We start from the raw sequence: 8,613 nt of genomic DNA, 5'->3' as shown, positions 1-8,613 counted from the left end.
TTAACAGCAAAAGGAGGATTAGGGAAAATATCCATCCTTTATTGGATGCAAAGGGAATCTTAGTAACAAAGAATGAGGAAAAGGCTGAGGTGCTCAACACCTACTTTGCCTCAGTTTTTAGCAGTGGAACTAGCTGCTCCATGGTTATCCAGCCACAGGAGCTAGGAGACAGGGAGGGGATGCAGAATGAGGTCATCACTATTAAAGAGGAAGTCCTGGATAAGTGGGGAAGACCCAATGGACTGGAGGGTAGCAAATGTAACACCCATCTGTAAGAAAGGAGGATATGGGAAACTATAGACCTGTCAGTCTGACCTCGGTACCAGGGAAAGTCTTGGAGCAGATCATCTTAAGTGTTATTAGAAGACACATAGAGGATAACCAGGGGATCAGGCCCAGTCAGCATGGGTTTATGAAAGACAGGTTCTGCCTCACGAATGTGATCTCCTTTTATAACCTGATGACCTGACTATTGGACCAGGGAAAGGCTGTGGATATTGTCTATCTGGACCTCCAAAAATAATTTGACACTGTTCCCCATAGAACTCTCATAAAAAACCTGGCTGCTCATGGCCTGGATGAGCACACGGTCTGTTGGATCAAGCACTGGCTGGACAGTTGGGCCCAAAGAGTGGTGGTCAATGGAGTCAAAGCCAGCTGGTGTCCAGTCACAAGTGGTGTTCCTCAGGGCTCAGTGTTGGGACCATTTTGGTTTAGCATCTTCATTGATCTTAATAAGGACATGGAGTGTATCATCAGTAAGTTTGCAGATGGCACCAAGCTGGGCGGGAGTGTTGATCTGCATGAGGACAGGGAGGCTCTGCAGAGAGACTTGGATAGATGAGATCATTGGGCTGAAGTTAATGGTCTGGTTGAGTCACCATCCCTGGATGTGTTTTAAGGGTTGTTTGGAGGTGGTGTTGATGGACGTGGTTTAGGGGAGAACTTTGTAGAGTAGGGATGATGGTTGGACTCAGTGATCCCAAAGGGCTTTTCCAACAAAAAAACCAAACCAAACAAAAAACCTTCACGAACTACTACAGGGTGGAGGAATCCCAAAGCAACTAATTCTCCTTTCTTTTATCCACTCCTGAGCTACTAAGCACTGCAATGATGTTTATCTAATAACTCCATTCTCCTTGAGGCGTATTTTCTATTAATAGTAATTATCTATGACTTATAATTTGTCTTGAATTCTCCTTACTAGTACAGTACTTGAACTGATTATGTACTCCCACTATTAGAATAAAAAATGATGTGACTGCATTCTTATTAACAGCTGCATATAAGTGTGTGAATAAAAATATCCTATCTTCTGAAAGTGAGAGGTGTTTCTACCCACAGTGAGGTGGATGAATGTTCACCAACTGCAGAACAAGTGGGATGAAGAGGCTCCTGACATTCTCTTTAATGAGATAGAACGTCTCCTGACGTTGACTTGTATGATTTGAAGACTCAAATTATTCTTAGTGTATTTATATATTGTTGGAACTCGGAGATTAAAGATTGTTTTGGTACTTACTAGGGAGTTTTTGCTGTAACAAGCATGTAAAAAAGATCTCCATTTGAAGAGTTCACAATATATGTAGAAAAAACAAATCATCATTCTCTGGAGCTCCCAGGTGTAAATTCCAGAGAGATCATGAACTTTTCAAGGTCATATGTGAGACTTCTTACAGCACTGGGAAAAAATTCAAATACCTTCAATCCTGGTTTAGTCTATGTACTATAATGTACTACATCTTACTGGTGTCTTTTGAGTAACTGAAAACTTGGTCCAGATTGTTATACCTGTATGTGGATGGTGGTTCAAGAAAACTGTATGTTAGCTCTTCACTGTGTTGGATGTTTGAGCAGATCTCCTCTCAGGTAGCTGGGTGTTTAAAACAGCAATTCAGGTTTTGCTGAGTATGCACAAGAAAGTTCGAAAATTCTAGCTAAAAGAAGAGCAGGTGAAATTTATCCCTCTGTAAACTGTATTATTTTGCAATTGTACAGCACTTAAACCTCCTTGTATAGTTATTGTCAGTCTATTAGTAATTATAAAACACACCACAGAGAAGGAAACTTGTGAATTCTTATTGTTGTTCAGTCTTGAGTCATCTGACCTTGGCAAGTAGCATAGAGTCAAAAAAATCAGAGAACACTTCCATTTTCTTTGGAAACAAGTGACCTGGACTGCAAAACAATCAATCACATTTTCTTTTAAGGTAACTAGATCATTTATACCTGAAATGAACTAGTAATAAGATCTGTAACTGCAGCATTGGGTGCTACCTGTCATTACATTATGCTCAAATAACTGTTATGTTTAATACATGTATAATCTTGCATGGAACATTGTCTTCTCATTGATAGTCTCATCTTAAGAAAGCTTTAACAGAAATGCAAGTTTTCAGAATTCCATAACAAAAGCTATGTCAGGTGGAGAATGAAACTGAAAGACTGGAGTATGCAGAGATTAGGTTTGAAAACTTTCACAGTTTTCTCTTGTGCTGTTGGAAACAAAATGGTGAAACATGCAGCCAGCTTCCTCCAACTCAGCCTGGAGTTCTCCTGCTCTATAGAAATGAATGGGACTTGGCCTTGCTGAAGCCTTTGGAAAATCTCCTTTTTTAAGGATACAGTGAAAGTGGAATATGTTACACAGAATTTAATGATAAATACAGGAAATAAATTTTCTTTTTCTAACACTTGAAAAATTTGGCAGTTATATCTCAGAACTGCTGAATGAGCCTAGCAGATAGGTACCCACCCCCTCCTCAGCCTTTGCAACTCTTTACTAGCAATAGTAGTACCTCACATTGTTTTAGTAAGGCCACAGAATTAAATTTTTTCTGAAAGTTATGTTTATGTATGAATTTCCATAATTATCTTCTCATGTTAACAAGTACCTCTGACAATTTTTTATATTTAGTGAAATGAGTGAAGCCCCCTGAGCTCTGTGAATGTTGCTTTCAGTTAATTAAAGTAGGACTTTCATAACAGCTTTTAGCTTCTAGTTAGCAACTGCAAATTTAGTACATTTTGCAGGGAAGTAATGAGATGGAAATATAAGGCCACAAGCCTAAAGCAGGAACAAAACTCAGCGTAAAGTTTAGCATCCTGAATTGCTTAGAATGCTTGTGAATTACTGGAGAATTAATTTCCCAAATAGTGTTTGTTTGACTTGGAGATTTTTGAATACATGTTGATTGGTTTAGAAATACTGGATTTTGTACCCTCTTTCTTTGTCTCATTCCAAAAGGCAGAGCAGTTTTTGAGCAGTGCTGCCAAGGGGGTCTCCACAGCTAGTTTAGGATTATCATACAGCTCCTTGCCTGCTCCATTCCTCCAGCAGTGGGGAAAGTCACCCTCTGGAAGCATCGTAAGAGATGGTCAAATAAGAAGTTAGTCTGTAATGTTTTTGATCCCCAGATCAGACTTCTAGGAACTTGGCCTTTGGTTTTTCTTTTTCTTTCTCATTTTGCATGTATGCTGATGCTCACATCCTCCCCCCATTTCTGCCTCCCACCCCCATTATATTCAAGTAAGACTTCAGGAATTAATGTGCAAATTTACATGGTCCTTATGTCCCCAAACTGGAAGTTAACTTCTGCTTGAAGGTATAGAAGCAGAAGATGATGGCTGTGGAAAGCTGGTTTTCTGCCAGTTTGTGTACACTGTGGAGACATTTTAGGTGTACCACATAGTGTTCAATAAGCTTTCCAGTTCCACTGAATTGACTATAAATATGCCTATATTTTGAAAGTATCCAATCACTACCATGGCTATAGCAATTTAACTTACTTTTAGAAAGGAAAAAAGAGACACTTGATATTTGTATTAAATTAGGTTTACTTGATAGAACTGGTTTTGATTAGTAATGAACCACAGGGTTAATCTGTTATTGTACTAATAACTAGGATAATAATTTCAACTTAAAGGTGCTGATAAACTGTAGATACAAAAGTGCTTTCTCTAATACGACAATTACAAATGAACTATCGAGCATTTTGGTTGAAACGTGCAAAATGGATGCCAAGCAGATAAAAAAAGGTATAAAAGACATGTTTAAGGAAATGCCTCCTTGAACCTTCCTCAAAGTGACATTTGCAGCCAGGAATTTGCCCAAAGCTCTTTGTGAAGTAAGTCTCTTTGCTCTTAGCAATACAAGAAGACAATTACATTTTGAAATTTCTTTAAATATTTCCAGTGAGAAAATACTGGTCATAGAGAGACCAAGTGAAGTTAATTAGTTATTTAGAGCCAATTTATCTCAATCTCATTTGATGGCTGACTGGGAGGGAGCCCAACAAGACTGAAAATCAGATTGTATCTTAGTGCTGAACCTTCAGCTCATCAGTGCCTCATGATGTACTGAAATGCACTTCTAGATCCTGTATTTTATAACATACAATCACAGCAGTAAAACTAGCTAGCCTTGGTATCAATAAAATTTACAAATGTGTTTCTGACAATCTTGTAACCATTTATTTTTTACAGTAAAACATTAAGTGTTCAAATTTTTATTCTTCATTGAGAAGTACCTTTTTTTTTTCTTCCCAGCTCTCTCCTCCTCAACCTCTTTGCCAGAAATTAGTCCACACTTTTTATGTATACACTGTTTAGATATACAGTATTGGAGAGTTTAATTACATTTTTTAATCCAGTTGTAGCATGGTGAGGTGTTGTAGAGGCTTCTCAGCATATTTACCTGTGCAACTGTTCTGACTGGAAACATTTCCTTTACATACTGCATTTTCTGCATAATTACTTTGTCATGAGGTTAATTAATCTGTGTATTTCCCTGGCCCATTACAGAAAATAACTCTAGCATAATTTTATTAAGAGCACCAACTCTCTTATTGACCTGAAAGACTGTCTGGGTTCCAACAAAAAACTAGCTTTTTGGTCAATGAACTATGCATATATGCAAGTATGTGTATAATGTAAGTCCTATAAATGACAGGGACATCATAAGTGTTTTAATAAAAACATTTACAAGTGAAAAGGTAGAAATGTACTCCTAAAGAAACTGTTGTGGAAAAGCCATTTCTACTGTATGGAAAGACAGTGACCATGTCCCAAAGTGCCTCTTCTGAGTCGCCCATCTCTGTTAAGAACTTGCTGTGAGAGAGAGCAAAGGGGAGGACTGAAATAGTGCTAAAACTGTGGATGAATAGCGCTAATGGAGAAAAGTTAATTGGCTGTGTCGTAGGTGCCATGTGATATAGTCCCTAGAAGCAGATAAAGCTTGTTTTGATAGTTAAGATAGTTATAGTGATTAAATAAAAGTTGCTAATTATTTTTTATACTATATGTGCCATAAAAAGTCGCGGACTCATCTGACTCCCCCCAAGGAAAATATTTTAATAATATCGAAGAGGTAAATTGTCTCTTCCTAAGCTGTGTATTGTAAGATGGACATAAAACAACATTTAGTGTTTCATAGTACAAATATGTACGATTAAAACCATATACATTTCTATTAAATTAGCAGTAAGATGATAAAAGACCTGCTAAATTCTTCAAGTAATTATTAACTTAGCTTACCTTGGTGTCATGTACCACGTTTTTGCAAAAACCTGTGTCCATAGCACTTATAGTAAATCAGAGCTTTGACTGACTTGTGTGCCCACAAAGGGCTGTGGGATTTAGGTGATTGCTTGGCTGCCCTTAGCCACAGGACTGGCATCATGCTCTGGAACACTTTCTGCTTTTAGAGTGGCCATCAAGGGATATGCTGCTCTTCAGGCTCTTCATGGGCATGTAACAAGAGTTACAAAGAGCAGCCCCTAAAATGAACACAAAACAGTCACACACTCCCAAATTATTTTCTTTTTAAAAATAAAAGGCATAATAGAACTACTTAGTGCACCTGTTTTCACTATTTGTAGAGCTGGTTCAGCAGTAATAGGTATGTATGAATGAGTAATGTATTCAGCAGTTGACAAAAATATAATATAATAGTGATTTGTGTGACTCAGCCACATGTAGAAAGACTTCTTAATGTGAAAAATAATAGATTAATTAATTGTATAGAGCAAGTTTGGGTTTTTAGTGTTATGAAGGAAAGTAGCCTTGATGTTTTGGGAGAAAGTGCTGTTTGAAATAATGAGACTTCGGGAACCACACTTTCTAGATCTGTGAAAGGAATGCTGAGATGACAGCCATGGCTTGGGGGATGGCAGCAGGTGACAGCTACAGCCTGGTCATAAAAGCCACTGCAACATCTATCCCATATAACTCAATGAATTACCAGCAGAGTTTGCTGTTCCTACCATTTTTATTTGAATTAACTAGAAAAACAAAACAAACAAACCCAGCTGCTGTCATCTCCAGCATCCAAAGAATCTGTGAACCAGTTTCATGGGGCTGTTACATTCCTGGACATTGCCTAAGACAAGAACAAACTTTTAGGCAGACTCAGGAAAGTTATTCCATGACTGAAATAATGGAATTCCCCTCTTATCCTTGCTAGGAGCTGCTCATCACCAATGGTGGAGCATTCCCTCCCTTCCAGGCAGTGTCTGGAACAGAGGCCATTTGGCTGTGTCTGTCAGGCTGCAGCTGTTCAGTGCAGTTCCTTTGTGCAGATGTGAACTGAGCCTTGGAGGGACACAAGCACCTCACAGAAATCAAAACCTTACTCAGAGCTTCTCCTAGACGGAAGAACCTGTGTTCCATCTAAGGAAAGCACTTGTATTACTAATAGCTTAAGTGGGGATGACACATCAGTAGTGTCCCTGCTGGTGGCCAAATATTGATCTAACCTATCAAGTTTTTATTTAGCTATCTCAAAACATATGCAGCATAATATCAGAACTGACAGAAGAAAATGTTCCCTGACAATTTCTAAGGAAATCTTTTACTGTCTCTAGAAGGAAACTTTTTTCCTCTGAAAACAATATAAAGATGAATTGTGCTGACTTGTTTGCTGCCTGCTTCCAGATTTTGTTGATGCTAAGTTTCATGTGACATTTTGGCTTTTCTGAAACAGGACATGTGAGCTAAGGTACATTTAGCAGCAAGTGTTCGGTTTGAGCTCAAATCCAAGTGTTATTCAATTTTTGCTGTTCCAGTCATGTGAAGGAACTGGAAGTCCCACTGTCCTTCAACACCATAAAAAACAATTGCTCTCTGATCCCTGTTTTCTCTGTAACGATGCCAACACCTTTGCTGTCTTTTCAGCCTTTAAGGCAGTGTGAGTGGTGTGGCCAATAAAGAATATGGCTCAGACAGTGAATGTGAATTTGTTACTGTCAGTGTGTGTTCTCAGAGACATTACATGTGGCATTTATTGAAAGAATCTCAGTGGCCAAACTCTCCCATGTAGAGATATGTAATGAAGTTTTGTCTTCTCCTTTAATAGTAAAATCAGAACAGTTTACAATTACTTTTTTCAATTTAGTGTCTCCAGAAATTATTTTCTTGTGAGGGTGTCACAGGAGATGATTTGAGATTGCTGCACCTTGAAATGGAACTTGTAGAGAGAAAGAGTGTTTGCACATCACTGACCTGAATGTTTTCCTGGTGATTTCAGACGATTAAGGCACTCACACAAGTCATGACACCTTGGTCAGCTCCCAATGAAATGGTACCTTCAGAATGAACAAATTGCCTTCAAGCATAAAATAGAGGCAGGATGTTGGAGTCATGAGGACTGCAACTTTTAGTGCAGCTGGAATTATAGTTTAAACTCACTTAGCTTAATTGCTGCATACTGGTCCTGAATCGAGCACGTTTACCCAGTGGTCTTAATTTATTTCAAGCACACAATAACACTCCTGCGACTGCTCTGGAAAGAGCTGTTAATGAACAAATCTCAAACATAGAAAGGGATTTTCTGGTTGAGAATTTTTGTATGCCTGCAGAATAGAAGTAAGTAAGCTTGTTTTAAAGGCATCTGTGGTCTTTCTGGGTTCTGAGTTCCTCAACTCCTGAGGACTTTCTCCTTTATTCACTCTCATCTCCTGGTGTTGCCTTCACAGAGAACATAAAGAATGGTTTGGGTTTTGTTTAATGCTTTCAAGCAGGTAATACAGTAGGCATTCCTAGGTGTAGCATTTAAAGACATATTTGCCTTAACTCATGTAATTACTGAAAGCTGTAGACACTCTTCTTTAGCTAGTCAATTTAAGGCACCTCGATCTATGGATTTATGTTACTTTTTGTAATAGGTTGTTCCATATTAAATTTAAGTAATATATTACTATTACAGATGAGCTATCACACAGGTTTTTAAAACCCAGTATTTAAACCTGCTGCTTAAGATACGGCACCAATTGAGTCTGTTACTTCCTTTCACTTTGTTCTCAATCAATCTGCTTCCATAGAATTACTCCACTTTTATGGTGTTGGAAGCAACATCAGAGTAAAACCCTTAAAGCAGTAAGGGCAAGACTTCCTGCTTCATCATATTGATTAAAAAATCTACCTGGAAAATACTTCAACTGCTATTAAAAAGCATGAAGACTGACTCCAGCTGCCAGACCCGTACAGACTTCTCACAGCAAGGGCTCTGCCCACCCTATCAGAAAAGGTCTTTTTTTTTTCATGGAGACAGATTATACTTGAAGTAAGAATGTCTGACAAGACAGTTGATGTGCTTTTTATTTCTTAAATCGGGAA

This window comes from Apus apus, chromosome 13, assembly GCF_020740795.1.
Source record: "Apus apus isolate bApuApu2 chromosome 13, bApuApu2.pri.cur, whole genome shotgun sequence".
NCBI lineage: Eukaryota > Metazoa > Chordata > Aves > Apodiformes > Apodidae > Apus > Apus apus.
The sequence above is the reverse complement of the archived record's forward strand: the minus strand, read 5'-3'. Positions refer to the sequence as shown.